This window comes from Odocoileus virginianus, chromosome 22 (genome assembly GCF_023699985.2).
Source record: "Odocoileus virginianus isolate 20LAN1187 ecotype Illinois chromosome 22, Ovbor_1.2, whole genome shotgun sequence".
In the NCBI taxonomy this organism is placed as follows: domain Eukaryota; kingdom Metazoa; phylum Chordata; class Mammalia; order Artiodactyla; family Cervidae; genus Odocoileus; species Odocoileus virginianus.
In genome coordinates, this window is record NC_069695.1 from 55,441,728 (window position 1) to 55,458,662 (window position 16,935).

Consider the following 16,935-nt stretch of genomic DNA (forward strand, 5'->3'; position numbering starts at 1 on the left):
ATCAACGGTTAAAGGCGAGGGTTGGCTATGGCTGTATCCTCACGTGCAACAGTTGTAAGTAACGGTCACAGCTCCACTGGGCTTGTCTTCCTGTATTGACGAACTCGTCTAAGAAGTGAGGTGTAGCTTCAGATACAGCTGGATCCAAAAGTCCACCAGATGCTCAGGTGTCTGGTATCCTGACTGCCTCTTCATGGTTCGTCCTCTCCTGGATCCTGACGCCTCCCTGCTGTTCTCTCTCCGAGAACCTCACACCCTCCCCGCGTTCTCTCTCCTGGATCCTGACTCCCTCCCCGTGGTTCTCTCTCCTGGATCCTCACTCCCTCCCCGCGTTCTCTCTCCTGGATCCTGACTCCCTCCCCGCGGTTCTCTCTCCTGGATCCTCACTCCCTCCCCGCGTTCTCTCTCCTGGATCCTGACTCCCTCCCCGCGGTTCTCTCTCCTGGATCCTGACTCCCTCCCCGCGTTCTCTCTCCTGGATCCTCACTCCCTCCCCGCGGTTCTCTCTCCTGGATCCTCACTCCCTCCCCGCGGTTCTCTCTCCTGGATCCTGACTCCCTCCCCGCGGTTCTCTCTCCTGGATCCTGACTCCCTCCCCGCGGTTCTCTCTCCTGGATCCTCACTCCCTCCCCGCGGTTCTCTCTCTTGGATCCTCACTCCCTCCCCGCGGTTCTCTCTCCTGGATCCTCACTCCCTCCCCGCGTTCTCTCTCCTGGATCCTCAGTCCCTCCCCGCGTTCTCTCTCCTGGATCCTCACTCCCTCCCCGCGGTTCTCTCTCCTGGATCCTCACTCCCTCCCCGCGGTTCTCTCTCCTGGATCCTCACTCCCTCCCCGCGTTCTCTCTCCTGGATCCTGACGCCTCCCTGCTGTTCTCTCTCCTGGATCCTCACTCCCTCCCCGCGGTTCTCTCTCCTGGATCCTCACTCCCTCCCCGCGGTTCTCTCTCCTGGATCCTCACTCCCTCCCCGCGTTCTCTCTCCTGGATCCTGACTCCCTCCCCTGCGGTTCTCTCTCCTGGATCCTGACTCTCTCCCCGTGTTCTCTCTCCTGGATCCTGATTCCCTCCCCGCGTTCTCTCTCCTGGATCCTGACTCCCTCCCCGTGGTTCTCTCTCCTGGATCCTGACTCCGTCCCCGCGGTTCTCTCTCCTGGATCCTCAGTCCCTCCCCGCGGTTCTCTCTCCTGGGTCCTGACTCCCTCCCCGTGGTTCTCTCTCCTGGATCCTGACTCCGTCCCCGCGGTTCTCTCTCCTGGATCCTCAGTCCCTCCCCGCGGTTCTCTCTCCTGGATCCTCAGTCCCTCCCCGCGGTTCTCTCTCCTGGATCCTGACTCCCTCCCCGCGGTTCTCTCTCCTGGATCCTCAGTCCCTCCCCGCGGTTTTCTCTCCTGGAACCTCACTCCTTCCCCGCGGTTCTCTCTCTTGGATCCTGACACCTCCCAGCGGTTCGTCCTCACATGAGTCGTGTGTGCACAGACACATTGAGAGGCACAGCCTGGTCTCTAAATAAAACGTTTCCATTTTGAAATTGCTGCCCGGGACTTCCTTGGTGGTCCAGTGGTTAATTGTCCACCTGCCAGTGCAGTGGACAACAGGTTCTGTCCCTGGTCTGGGACGATCCCACGTTCCTTGGGGCAACTAATCCCATGTGCCATATCTCCTGAGCCAGTGCATTCAGGAGCCTGTGCTCTGCAACAATGAAGCCATCGCAATGAAAAGCCCACTTACAGAAAGGAAGACCCAGCACAGCCAACAAAAACTAAATACTAAAAATCTTGCTTTAAAAAAAATGCTGCCCAGGTGGGAAATTTTTCAAGTAAAAAAAGGGAACAAAAGACACGCAGGGTAACAGTCACAGTCAGCACTTACGGCGCTTTCCTGTCATGTGCCTGGCTTTTTAAGATAAATCTGATGGTGATCTTTTAACACTGACACTGAGGGCAGAAGGAGAAGAGGGCGGCAGAGGATGAGATGGTTGGATGGCGTCACCAGTTCAGTGGACATGAACTTGGACAAACTCTGGGAGATGGTGAGGGTCTGGGACGCCATGGGGTCACAGAGTCGGACACACCTTGGCCGCTCACTGACTACAACATCGATCATGAAAGATGGAGAAGGAAAATGGCTTCAGACCACTGAGTCCACCCGCAATAACATTTCAAAGTGTTTTTGTTTTTTTTTTTAGTTTCTTAAACATACTGTTTTTATAGAATTAATTTTTAGAGCAGTTTTAAGCCTAGAGGACAGCTGAGGGGAAGGTTCAGAGGTTTTCTGTGCATCTCCCCTGCACACGGCCTCCCCCACCTCTGCTTCCCCAGCGGACAGGACGTTTGTACAAATGACGGACATCAGTACATTGTCACCCAAGTCCACAGCTCATGTTAAAATTCCCTCTGGATGTTGTACATTCTGTGGGTTTGGACAGATGTGTAAAGACACGTATCCATCACAATGGGGTCATTCAGAGGCTTTCACTGCCCTAAAAATCCTCTGTGCCCCCCTGTTCATCACTCCCTCCCTGGCCCCTAGAGCACTGATCTGCTCCATATGACTGTGTCCATAGTTTTTCCAGAACATCCTGTGGTTGGACGTTGGACACACAGGGCAGACTTTTCAGATTGCCTTATTTCACTTAGTGGCATGCGCATATGTCTCCTCTGTGTCTCCTCACCAATAACTAACGAAGGCAGGCTGCCAGAGACTCGGAGAGACACCCTCGTTCCTTCAAAAGGTAGTTCTCAGGAAAAGCCAGAGAGATGGAGCATAGGGCACGTGGCGCTGTTTGAAGACTGAAGCATGTCAGCCAATCCCGGTGTTTGGGCTTGTTTGGATTCTAATTCACACAACTTGAACATGCACAGACAGACAGCATGACAACAGAAACTTTAAACATGAACAGATGTGAGATATAGATGAATATTGTTCACTTAGGTGAAGTGCACCTCTTTGCAGAGCCCCCTTTTTAAGAGAATGTCCTGAAATATTTATGATAAATGACATGATGCTGGGGTTTGCATTGGACAGAACGAGGCACAGCGGGAGAGCTGAGACTTGGAGGGGTGCAAGGTCAGCGCTATTTTCAAAAGAAAATCTCAAGTTCTGCCTACTTTGCGTGTGTTCAGAATGTTCTGTAATAAAAAGTGACAAGGCTATGAACAAAGTTGCTCAGTCTGAGTCTTAAAGATGCACAGAACAAGGCCAGTTGCTTTGAGGTAGATGGACTGTTCTGTGGTCCCTGCACCTCCAGCTGCAGACCCACTGGCCGGCAGCCATCTGCCTGCTGTCTGCCTCCCATGGGGCCCCTGGGCCTGAGGTCAGCAGTGTCTGTGACCACGCTGGACATACCTCAATGCATGCCTCACCCTGGAGAACTTATGGACCCCCTCTAGACACACGCACGCGCATGCCACGGCCCATGTGGGCTAGCCCCGTATTCACATGATGGCTTCCTCAGGCTCCGACCTCTAACAGCTGAGTGCCTGCCGCAGCCTGGCAACAACAGGACTACCTGAGTGGAGATGAAGGCCCCTAAGGATCTGACCTTGGAGTTTGAGCTCTGCACAACAACGCGAGCTGACGAGGTCAGTGGGTAACATGCCACCTGAGGGGCCAGACCGAGCTCCAGAGCACTTTCTGGGCAGCAGCCTCTTGGCCCTTGCAGCTCCCCTGAGACGGACGTGTTCCAGAGAAGCAGGCCCAGATTTGAAGTCAGGGACAGTCTGGCTTCCTGCGTGTGCTGCAGGGAAGGGAGCCCCTGGGACTCACGGTCAGGCCATATATATATTTATATATATGTAAGTATAATGTATTTAGCAGTAGTTTCATTTCTGCATCAGAAAAAGTATACACACGAAACCCACACACCTATGAACTTAACTGCTGTTTGCGTTTGTATTTGCTACACTGTAAACACATACGTGCACCGAGAGGAGAACAGTGCCTGGACCTGGCCACACGCAGCCAGGCCAGCGGCCGGGGCAGGGCTGGGGCAGTGGGGGCCCTGACCCTCCGAGCAGGTCCACAAGCGCTCCTCTCCACTGCTGAGTCACCCCGGCAGTGCCGAGTGGGCAAGCAAACAAGTGGGCCCTGGAGACAGCTTGGCGTTGAGCTCTCACTTGAAATTCCTCCCCTGTGTTGGCTATGCCAGCCCAAGGAGCATCCCTGGATGCCGGCAGCTCTCACCAACAGCATACCCTTCGACACACGTGTTAGAAAATGTGTGAGCCGGCGAAGCTGAGCTGGTGATGGGGCGACGGTATGGGACAGCCCCTTCCGCCAAGGGGGCCTGACCCTGCTGGACCTGGGGTGCTGACCCAGGCGGCCGTGATGACTGACCTCCAGGACAGCAGTTAGGAACCGATGCATCTCCTGTGATACGTTGCTTCATGGTTGGTTCAGAACATTCATTTTAATAACAGCACAGCCATGCAGGCCGCCTGCATCTCCCTGCGCAGACGTTAAGCTGCCAAGGTTCGTCATCAGTGATGCTCTGCGGCCTGTTTGGGGAGAGACCTCGGCTCTGCTGGTCCGTTTATGACCTCTTCAGCATCTTCCTTCGTTTTGTAGAATCAAATCAACGCAGAGCTGCCCAGGGTGTAGAGACGGGAGGCCCAGCCTCTGGAACCTGGCTGCACGCGGATGAGTCGTCTGGGAGCTGGCACGATGAACCCCAGGCCAGGGCGGTGCCAGAGACCGGTCCCGTAGGCTCCGGGTGCAGCTGCCCCCTACAGACCAGCAGCAGCCCGCTCACCCGGGTCAACCCTGACACCAGACGAAACAACGCCGTCTCTGCTGATTTTCAGCTCTGTTTAGTGCGCTCACCTACACTTCCACACAGACTAAGCAGACATTAAGAATGAAGAGAAACCCCTCTGTAACGTGATCACAGTGTGAGATCCATCTGCAACCCACATAGAGGCGTGACCCTTACTGCAGACACTCGCTCTCCTGGGTCTCGCTCTGAGCCGTGACCTGGGGAAACAGGTGATGCTCAGCACCAGGACACTGTGGTAACGGCCACAGTCAGGCCTGAACCATGCTGGCCTTCCTAGACCTTTCCCACAATTTCCATGCAAGAACCAGCCTACGGTTCATCAGACAGCAAATGTCCGGATTCTGGAGCCAAATGACACCCCCCACGCACACACACCCAGACACACAGAGACACACACGCATACAGACACACAGGCACACACACAGACACATACAGACACAGGTACACACAGGCATACACACAGGCACACACAGACACACATACACAGACACAGACACAGACACATACAGACATAGGCACATACATAGGCATACACACACAGAGACACACACACACTCAGACACGTACACAGACACACACACACACATAAACAGGCACATACACAGACATACACACACATGCACACACAGACACACATGCACACACATGCGCACACAGGCACACACACACAGACACAGGCACACAGACACACACACAGACACCCACACAGGCACACACACAGATACACACAGGCACACACACAGGCACAGGCACAGGCACACAAACAGACACATACATACACAGGCACACACACGGATACATACACAGGTACACACACAGACACACAGGCACACACACAGATACACACACAGGCACACAGGCACACGTTGTGCCCTGGCTGAACACACCACACGGCATGCTCCGGGCTCGGTTTGCAGCCACGTTCTGGGCTCTGCCACCCCCACCCACCAATCCGTCCCGGCCCATGGCCCGGCACCCTGGGGCCTCCCCTGAGAACTGTCCTCTGCATCTCCCCGTGGGCAGCCCCCTGGGTGCATGCTGACACTCCGTAAGGGGCGGGGCTGCTCCCTCTGGGCTCTGCAACCACCCGCCTCGTTGCCCTCCAGCCGCACCCTGTTCAGGGCAGAGCAGGTGCATCCGCTGGCCAAGCAGGGGCCCCACACCCTCCCCTCCATCTCCTCGGGAACAGAGGCTGAGGGTGAGAGCAGGGTCCGCACCCGAGGTGGCCTCTGGGCCCTAGGACACCCTGCGAAGCTCTGGCCTTGTCGGGGTGTGCCCACCTGGGCACGTCTGCTCCTGTGATGAAGGTAGTGACTCTGGGAAGCTTTCAGTTATGTGCTGGCTATATTTGGAAGGAGTTATGGCATGATACATCATGAGGGCTCTTTCTATGTGTTTCATAACATTTGTCTTCTAGGACCTGGTATCACTCTTGAACCAGTGGGCTGTCGCATTTCCTTCTAAAATCTACATGCTCAGCTTTATAACATGGCCAGTATCCAACTTGACAAAAGAGAGGCGTCTAAAGCTAGCAGCATTGGGTATTTTTCCTCCCAACTGAACTGTTTCTCTAATTGCTTGGCTGTCTTGGAGGCCCTGCCGGGCCGTTGGAGGAGGGCTGGGAGCCTTCAATCACTGCACAGCGCCTCCTTGGAAAGCTGTGGGGCGTCTTTTATTTTTGGTTCTGATAATCTCTGGTTCGTAGGTGTTGACGGATGGGGAATTTTCCAGTCACTCCACAGCAAATACAGGAAAATAGGCGAGCAGGGCAACCCTTCAAATACTGGGCCCTGCCTTTGGAGCCTTGGTGATGCCATGATGTTCCCAAGACATGTTGGTGTCCAGCAAGGGCGGGTCAGCCATGGACGTCCTGGCGCCACTGACCCTGAAGGGGGTCTGTCTCAGCACCGGGCCTGTCCTCATGAGGGGCCGGCCTGGCCAGGACGGGTCCCTGAAAACCACTTGGAGGGACACATGAGTGTCCACAGTTAACGTGAACTAAGTGACAAGTGCTTTGGCAGTTTCAAAGGCAGCACGTGTTGGATGGCTGGGTTTAGCGTCACCCGGTGGGTGGCAGGCTGTGGGCTGGGAGGGACTAGCCCCCTGTCCTCTCAGCCCTGGTCTCTGTCCTGTGATGCTGACCCCGATTCCTGCCCTGAGGTGGCTCTGGGAGCCTCACTACATGGTGCTTGGGTGGTGGGGGTGGGCAGGGGCTTCAGGGCTCCAACCAGGCACCAGGAACTGCAAGCTGAGCCCAGAGCTGGGGCCCCAGCAGACCCCCGTCCAGTTCACCTGCAGGGACGCACACGCCTCTGCAGGATGAGAGGCATCCCCAGGGCGTCGATCACCTGCCATCAGGTTAGGGCCCACCGCTTGGTTCGGAGCTGGCCGGGAAGGTGGGGGCGGCAGGGGGTGTCCAGCTAAGAGTTGGTGGGAACACTTAGAGGACTTTCCAGCATTCTTCACGTAGGTCTTTCCAAAAAGCAACTTCCTGTCAACACTTGTTACCTTGCTGTCAAAGAGTAAAACTTTATACCCAGAGCAGACTTGGAATCAGCACCCTTGGCCTGTTTCCAAGGAAGATTTTTACTCACAGTTCCTCACCTAGTAATTGCATTTCCCACTTCTGATAACAAGTGGGGAAATTTACACCATGGGGGGAGGAAGGGACGCAAGGGGAGGGAGCGATCTGAAGGGCAGTAGAAACACCTGAACCAGCCCGAGGAGCGTCCCCTCACCCCTGTCAGCATCGCCCTTCACTGTGCGCCTGCTCCATTGTGATGTCACACAGGCTGATGATATCACACTTGCGATGACATCATGGGAGGGCATCCCATAGGATGGGGCCCATTACCTGCCCCTGAGACCCCAGTCCAGCCTCCCCCGGGGGGGGGGGGGGATGTGGCCTCAGCATCTGAGTCACCAGGTCCCATTCCCACGAGGATCCCAGAGTTACCCCACCTCTCTGTCCTGCAGTCATGGCCTACCCTCTGGACACGGCAGACCAGGTGACCAGGGCCCACCACTCCGGCCTGTTTCAGTGAGAAAGGACCCTTCTCTCCCTTCATCCAAATGCGGAGCCCGCCCTTGGGTCTGCCCTGTAGATGTCCCTGCAGGAGAGGCTGGGGCGATGATGTGTCCTGGGGTCTGCGGCCGGCACACCAGCCCATCAGAGAACACTCTCAGCATCCGACAGGTCCCAGTTGGGCGCTTGGGGTGCAGGTGTGTCCACAGAAGGACCCCACTCAGGCTGGACATGAACACACAGGAAGCTGTCACTCTCGGGGCTATGCTTTGTCCCAGAGAAAAGACAGATGGTGGCCAGGGGAGCCTGTGGCAGAAGCAGGGGCCCCAACCTCAGGGACTCCGTGGTCCCAAGCCCTCAGAGGGACAGCCACACTGGGCATGTCCCCCCAGGACACGCCCCGAGCTGGCGCCCACAGTCACCTGTGGCTCGGGCACTGGGCGCTCCTCCCAGGCTGGGTTCCTCTCTGTGGATGGTGCACCCTCCTCTCTGTGGGTGCACTGACTGCCCCCCAACGGAGGGGCTAGCCCAGACCGGGGCAGGGCCCCCACTGCACCCCAACACTATGGCCGTGAGCATCACGCCTGGCAGTGTCCCCGCAGCAGCCTGGCACCAGTGGGCCTGGGTCCGGTGTGTCCACCGCCAGCTGAGGACACGCTCACTCCCTGTAAAGAAAGCCATGCTTTGGTTTGGCTTTCCGTGGCCCGTGCATTTCTGGACCACATTTGCTCCCCTGATAGGGCAGGCCGGGTCGGGCCCCGGTCCTGCGGGAACCTGAGTGTCTGCCCCACCGCTGAGCAGAGTGGACACAGCCTCCCAAGCAGGGCATCACAGTGCAGCCTTTCTGCTGTCTTCACCGAGCTTGTGGTTGCAGAGCAGGTTCACTGGTCACCGGGGCTTCTCCTGGGCCCTTGAGGAAAAAGGGCCCTCGGTCAGGGGACCCACAGGAGGTGTGGCCCCTCGGGCGGCCTGGGGACCGGTGGGAAGGCTGTGCGCAGCGGCTGGAGTGCAGAGGCCTCGTGGGAGCCCTGGAAACGGGAGGCGGAGCAAGCCCAGGCCACCTGGCCCCGCCCGAGGCCCAGCCGCGTCCAAGGAGTGTTTGAAGGACAGTGACACGTCCGACGTTGAACTTCCCGTCCCCTCAGACACAGAGGAGTCTTCCTTGCAGGCCTTGCTCCTCAGGGAGCTGTCGCCTCATAACTGGGGCAAAGGCTGGGGGAGGCCGCGGAGCTCGGCAGGGGCACAGGGATGTCAGGAGGCATCAGGGAGCCTCGGAGCAATGCGGTCGTGCGGAGCGAGGTGTGCGCGGAAAGTAGGCCAGAGCAAGTCAGCAAAGCCAGGGCGAGGGCGGCCTGCGGGTGGGCGGAGGAGGCCCGTGGGGGCCTCGGCCTCTCACTACCCCCACTCCAACCAGTGAAAGGGAAGCTGGCTCTGCTTCCACAGCCCTCTCACCTTCCTGTAGGGGCTTGCGGCCTGGCCAGGTGCTGGCTCACCAGGGGTTGGGGGCTGCGGCTGGCTTTCCCCACCCTGGAGGAGACACGCTGAGCCAAGACCCGTGTATGACAAAAGAAGTGTGTGCCAGTGACCCAAATGCCTGCACAGCCATACCTGTCTGCTCACACAGCCACACTCTACCTGCACAACCACACCTGTCTACCTGCACAGTCACACCTATCTATAGGTCCCCCAAGACACTGCCTGGTGGTAAGTTTTCCCCAAGAGGCCCTGTTGTAGCTCCCGGATGTGGCAGGTTCCCTGTGCCTCCCAGGCCTCAAGCTGACGGTCCCCACTTCATGTGCTATCTCAGCCCTGGATCCCACAGGGAGCGAGAGCAGGGGGCTCAGGGCGATCCATCCGCAAACATGCCAAAGGGTAAAGTGCTGGCAGCTATGGCTTATGAAAGATCGTAACGGAGCTGGAATCACTCAAGTTGGAGAAGATGGCTGCATTTGTCACCCAGAACACATCTATTTTTAGCTCCTGCAGTTCCTGTTCTTGAGGTTTGGGGCTTTGAAGGACCGCTGGGGGCCGCGAGCAGCTGGGCGGGCTCCCAGGGCAGCCCCTGCCGTGGCCACACGTCCTTCCCTGTTTTCTCCTGTGTCCATCTTCATTCCTCTCAGTCAGTCCTGACGCAAGAAAAACAAACCAAGCTTTGCGGTTTCTACCACTCCAAGCTGTGTGAGACTTCGGTAACCTTCCCTCGCCTGTGAATGAGACAGGACCAGACAAGCTCTGAGATGAAGTCCAGGCGACTCCCAGCCCATTCTGGTCCTGAAAGTCATTTCCTTTCTTGGTTTAATGGAGAATTTGGGGTGTGGACACTGTTCACCATGATGTTGCTCACCTGGGGACACTTGGCCTTGGTTAAACCACTGGGGGGTCCTAGGATCTCGTGGGGGAGGGACGTGCTGAGCACCCTCAGGCACAGAGCCCCATCCATGGAGACCCTCGGCAAATGCTGAGGGAGCACGGCCTGGCCCGCCTTCCTGTGACCCCAGCCTGATGTGCCAAGAGCGCGTGCCTCTGGACACAGCGACCCATCTGGGGGCAGACATAGAGCCAGACCCCCCGGGAGTGTTGCCAGGACTTTCTCTCCCCTCAGAGCCCTGAGGGGCCTCAGTCCAGGCGCAGTCCTGCCAAGAACAAGCAGAGAGGTGGGCCAGGGACACGGGGCCTGACCGCGTTGCACGCAGCCTCAGCTCAGGTCCTTGGCCGTGAGAAGCAAGGTGTGGGTCTGTGCCGGCCCACCTGCTAACGCAACAGTTGTGTCTGGGGAAGGGGCTGCCTCAGTAAATAAAACGTCAAGGCCTCAGTGTTTAACAGTGCTCTAAGGGGAACACGTGTATTCTGGCCAGCCCGTATTCTCTGATCAGATCTGCAGCTGGAAACATGATCATAACTCCCCAAATAGATTTGAGGTTGGAAATGTGATTTTCTGGAAATTCACACTAAAGGCCTGTCTACTTCAAGAGGTAAGGAATGTAGCCCTTGTGATGAGCAGAGATGGTCGACCACTTTTGAGTGGGAAACTGCAGCTGAAGAGTCCCCAGCTCGAGACTCAGACGGGAACCTGGGAGCCAGGACCTCCAGCCTCAGGGCCATAGCTGGAGCCCGTCCAGCCCGCGGGCACGCAGCCCTGCCAGTCCTTCACACGGGGCAGGGGTGCTCCCTGACAGTGGGGCTGTCCCTCAGGGCAGCAGGCGGGTCCTCCCCACTGTGCCCCCACTCCATGGAAGGAGGAAACCTGGAGGCTGAGCCCCTCGCCAGCCCTTCAGCCACGGCCCTGCTGCCTCCACCCGTGTCCCCGCTTCCCTACCACGAGGGCCCCAGGCCCCGAGCTGGCCAGGCAGACACAGATTCTCCCCAGAAGCCGGGGAAACACATTCCCTGTCAGCCTTGCCCTTCTCTGCTTTGGGGTTCACTGGGGCCACTCTTCTAGAGGGTTCCTCCCATCCCAGCCGCTCTCAGACAGGGTGTCTGCCAGGTGCTCACACCCAGGGGCCGGCCCCCACCCACCCACCACAGCACACGTCTCTGAATCTGGGGAGGGTCCTCCCCCAGGACAGTGGAGGGGGGGCAAGGAGGTGCGGGGGAGGGGGGAGCGGCCAACTCAGGACGGAGGAGCCCCAGCAGTTCCCGCAGGAAGCACTGTGTCTGTTCTCTGAACACACACGCCAGTGCCTGCCACTCCAGGCGCACATACACACACACACCCACCTCACCCATGCACAGGCACACGGACTGTCTGCCCAGGGCTCTGGGCCTGTCCTTGACACTCCTAGGAAGCTGACCGGACTCCTGGTTCCCAGGAAGCACAGAAAATCCTAGATGACTTGGTGCGTTTCATCCCCAGGGAAGGCGCTGCACCCCGGCCGTGTAACCACTGTGGGCGGCCTGTTCCCTGGTGGCAGATGCGAGCAGGACAGCCACAGATGGAAGTGTTGTCAGAACTGTGGGAACTCCTTGTAATTAGTATTGGGTGTTGCTATTCCTCAGCAAAGAAAAAGCCCAAAGCCAGCACGGAGCACGAACCTAACATCCCCACCAGGGTCTTTGCGGAGGCCTGGAGCCATGTCGCTCGTTGATAATTAAAGACCAGACAGGCTGAGGCACCCACCTCGGAGGCTGTGAGGATGAATGTGTGCAAGGGAACCAACAGCAAGGGTGAAAAGCTGAACACTCATCCAGGGAAAAGCCCAACGAGCAGGCACTTCTGCCTGAAATACGGCACCTGCTTACAAGCAGTGATTGTGCTGAGTGCTGGGTTTAGCGGAGCGGAGGTTTAAGAGGAAAATGCAGCAAAACGGTCCACAGGCAAGATGAACGGCAGGCAGTCCTCTGAAGGTGGCACTGAGAGCCCCGGCGATGCCACAGACAGGTCTGATCTCAGCAAAAACAGCACCTGGGCACCTGGTGGACTTGAGGAGACCAGCTTAGGCAGAGGCACTGAGAACAGCAGCATTTACAGACAGACAAGGGTCACAGCGCTGAAGGTGGGGGACTTTCTGTGCTTGCTTGCCTGGCTTTCAGTTCTGAAGCTCTAAGCACCATCCTGGAGAGGAGGCGGCCGGAGCAGCCGTGGAGGGTGTGGGGGCGGTTGCAGCCTGGGCTGAAGGTGGCGGCTGCTGCCCTCTGAGGGTGAGGGAAGTGCGGTCAAGGGCGGCTGGGAGGTCACAGCTCTGGCAACTGTGTTTATTTCTGTCTTATCCACCCTGCTGACCCTTCTCTGTCTCCTGTGCACTCCCATTACTTGCTGGAAGTCTCCGTCTTTCCTGGCCATTCCTGATTCGCTCACTGTCATCCCAGGCCGAGGGACACCTGCAGCTTGTTGCTAGTCCATCCAGAACAGCTCTTTGTTCTATTGCATGCGCATGTGTGCAAATGTGTGTGTGCGTGGGTGTGCAAGCACATGTGGTGGGGATCGGGGCAGACTGCAGCTTCCTCCTATGTGTCTCTTCTCCTCACTGCTGTTCTTTGACCTCACACCACTGTTCTGTAGAGATCGGTGTGTGTGGTGGAGGGTGCAGGAGGCACAATGGTTTGTTCATGTTTTGGAAGGAAGAATTTAAAGCTCATTTAAAAGCTGAGTCAAGACAGAAAAGCCCCAAGTGTCAATATTCAGGTGCTTCCCATCTTGGGCTCTGCTCTCTGAGACCGCCCTCCCCCCGCACATGGCTACCGCAGAACGGGGTGTCCAGCCCGGCCACAGGGCGCAGGCGTGAACAAGGACTTGTGAACTGGGTGAGCGTGAGTGGCGTGTCCATGCATGGGACTAGCCCAGGTCTCTGCCCTGTTCACTAAGGCGAGAGAAGTATTTCTCTTCTGAGTGTCACTCATGCTCAATGACTCAGGAGAAAAGCAAGTCCCATTCGGTCAGACCCTCACTCAGCACTCTGTACAGGGTTAAGCAATTCAAATCATTTAAAATGTTACTGCACCCAATCTGAGGCCGCTTCCAAGAAGGATGACATGAGTGAAATTGAATATTAAATTCACAAGCACAAAACTGACAGAGGCAGAAAGACACCGGCACCATCGTATGTTTAAATTAAACGACGAGGGTCTCCCAAGGAGACCCCGAGGTGTCCTGGGGTCACAAGCTCTCACAGCGAGGGAATGCTGAGGAGTGTCATGAGAATCACTCACTGAGAACAGATTCGGAAGTTTACACACAAAACACAGCCAAACAGGGTCCACAGCCTGGACAACACACAGGTCAGGAGAAGAGGACCCCGGCCTCCAAGGGCCTGGCTCTTCAGATGCATGGGGTTAAGAGAATTCAAATATGTGGGCCCCACCCCCTAACCAATGTCCGACCCCATGGACTGCAGCACACCAGGCTTCCCTGTCCATCTCCAACTCCCGGAGTCTGCTCAAACTCATGTCCATCGAGTCGGTGATGCCATCCAACCATCTTATCCTCTGTTGTCCCCTTCTCCTCCTGCCCTCAATCTGTCCCAGCATCAGGGTCTTTTTCAATGAGTCAGTTCTTCGCATCAGGTGGCCAAAGTATTGGAGTTTCAGCTTTAGCATCAGTCCTTCCAATGAATATTCAGGACTGATTTCCTTTAGGATGGACTGGTTTGATCTCCTTGCAGTCCAAGGGACTCTCAAGAGTCTTCTCCAACACCACAGTTCAAAAGCATCAATTCTTCGGTGCTCAGCTTTCTTTATAGTCCAACTCTCACGTCCATACATGACTACTGGAAAAACCATAGCTTTGACTAGACAGACTTTTGTTGGCAAAGTAATGTCTCTGCTTTTTAATATGCTGTCTAGGTTAGTCATACCTTTTCTTCCAAGGAGCAGACATCTTTTAATTTCATGGCTGCAGTCACCATCTGCAGTGATTTTGGAGCCCAAGAATAAAGTCTCTCACTGTTTCCATTGTTTACCCCCTCTATTTGCCATGAAGTGATGGGACCAGATGCCATGATCTTCTTTTTTTGAATGTTGAGTTTTAAACCAACTTTTTCACTCTCCTCTTTCACTTTCATCAAGAGGCTCTTTAATTCTTCTTCGCTTTCTGCCATAAGGGTGGTATCATCTGCATATCTGAGGTTATTGATATTTCTCCTGGCAATCTTGATTCCAACTTGTGCTTCATCCAACCTGGCATTTCACGTGATGTACTCTGCATGTAAGTTAAATAAGCAGGGTGACAATATACAGCCTTGATGTACTCCTTTCCTGATTTGGAACCAGTCTGTTTTTCCATGTCTGGTTCTAATTGTTGCTTCTTGATCTGCATACAGATTTCTCAGGAGGCAGGTCAGGTGGTCGGGTATTCCCATCTTTTTCAGAATTTTCCACAGTTTATTGTGATCCACACAGTCAAAGCATAGTCAATAAAGCAGAAGTAGATGTTTTCTGGAACTCTCTTGCTTTTTCGATGATCCAGCAGATGTTGGCAACTTGATCTCTGGTTCCTCTGCCTTTTCTAAATCCAGCTTGAACATCTGGAAGTTCTCAGTTTAGGTACCGTTGAAGCCTGGTTTGGAGAATTTTGAGCATTATTTTGCTAGCGTGTGAGATGAGTGCAGTTGTATGGTGGTTTGAGCATTCTTTGGGATTTGTCTTTCTTTAGGATTGCAATGGAAACTGATTTTTCCAGTCCTGTGGCCACGGCTGAGTTTTCCAAATTTTTCGGCACATTGAGTGAAGCACTTTAACAGCATCATCTTTTAGGACCTGAAATAGCTTAGCTGGAATTCCATCACCTCCACTAGCTTTGTTCATAGTAATGCTTCCTAAGGCCCACATTTCTTTGCATTCCAGGATGTCTAGCTCTAGGTGAATGATCACGCTATCGTGGTTATCTGGTTCATGAAGATCTTTTTTGTATAGCTCTTCTGTGTATTCTTGCCACTTCTTCTTAATATCTTCTGCTTCTTTTAGGTCCATACTGCTTTGTCCTTTATTGTGCCAATCTTTGCATGAAATGTTCCCTTGGTATCTCTAATTTTCAAGCTGACTGGCTAAACTCTATGGTGCACACATTTCGGAAGGACCTCTGTTTCCTGGGTGAACCCCACCCTGTTCGTGAACCACAGGTTCAAGGAGGTTCAGGCCTTCCTGGATGAAGGGCTGAAGCAGACGGCATCACTTCAGCAGAGGGAGCCCCTGTGTGGAGCTCAAAGTGAGATGAGGAAATGGAAGAAGAGAAGCACAGAGTAGGGGCGGCAGTCGGGGGATGAAAGGGGTGAACAAGGGAGGAAAGCTAAGGCGGCTCAGAGGCCCATCCTCCTGTGGTAGTGGCATCTGATCATCAAAGTGGAGCACAAAGCGGATACAGGAGCCAGACGGCCACCCGCAGCTGGGGAGGGAGGGGGAGCACAGATCAGGGCCGTCTGTGGGAATTGCAAAGTGAAAAGAACATTTGCATTGCTGCAAGTGCTCTGGAGAAAGAGACATCAGAGGCGAGAGAGGCAGGAAGAGAATGGCTTCCAAGGCAACTCAGGCTGGGGAACCATGACGGCGAGAGAGCTGGCTCCCCTCCGCACTCAGGTGGGGAACCGACACGGACAGGAAGAGAAAGAGAAAAAGAAAGCCAAGAACAGGCAGACAAAGAGTCAAGTATCTGGAAGGCTGACAGGGTCCAGGAACTCTGCTGAATGCAGAAGGGACACCTGGACAGCTGGACAGATGGACACGTGGGCAGATGGACACATGGACAGATGAACTGAAAGGGGGTCCATGTCACTAGGGGCTGGGATTCTTTAGGTGGAGGTAGACATGTTCTACCATCGGTTGTGACGTCTCTATAATTCTGTGAACAACCTAAAGCCCACTGGATCACACACTTTACAGGGATAAATTATGTGGTGACGGAATTCTTCTCAATAAAGCTGTTACCAAAAAAAGCAGACTGATTGTGTCATCTTGTTTTGAAAAGGAGCCAATAAATGAAAATTCATGAAAGTTAAATATAAATAGCTAGAAGAAAATAACTAATTTGGAAAATACTGTTAAAGAAGGGAACTAGACGTCTACGTTTTAACAACTCTCATTCCCCTCGTCACTTCCACCCTCACAGTAAACACTTTCCAAACATATGTGGGTGCCAGGCCCCACCTGTGTGGAGGACAAGGAAGCAAAGATAAAAAGGCCCTGTGCAAGGGCCTTTCTGCCTGCTGAGACAGAGACAAGAAAATGCATGTCAACTTTCTATTTCTTCAAAGAAGTTATTTCAATTACAGTCACACCAAGGATTTTTCACTAATAACATACCAGTCAGTATTTACTAATATGCAACTATAGTCAAGAAAGTGGGTTAAAAAATATATATGAAAGCCGTTTTGGTCAAAGTATTTTGTAACAGGAAAAAGCTGGAGAAAACATAGATATCACACAATAGAGTTTGAGTTACAGTATGGTACCAGCCACATGACAATCATTTAAAATTATGTTGGAGCCTGGAAAACATTGAAGATGCTCATATCCTGTTAAATCCAGTGAAAATCCAGGAGCTGTTTTGATGCTATTTTTGTATAGAAACAAACAAAAACATTCTTACAATTAAAGGGTACAAAATGTGTTGGTACCAAAATAGGTCCCAAACAGTAACAATGATAAAATGTGGATGATGGAGCTGAGAGGTGTAGAGATTTCTCATTTTCTTTTTTGTGTTTTTCACA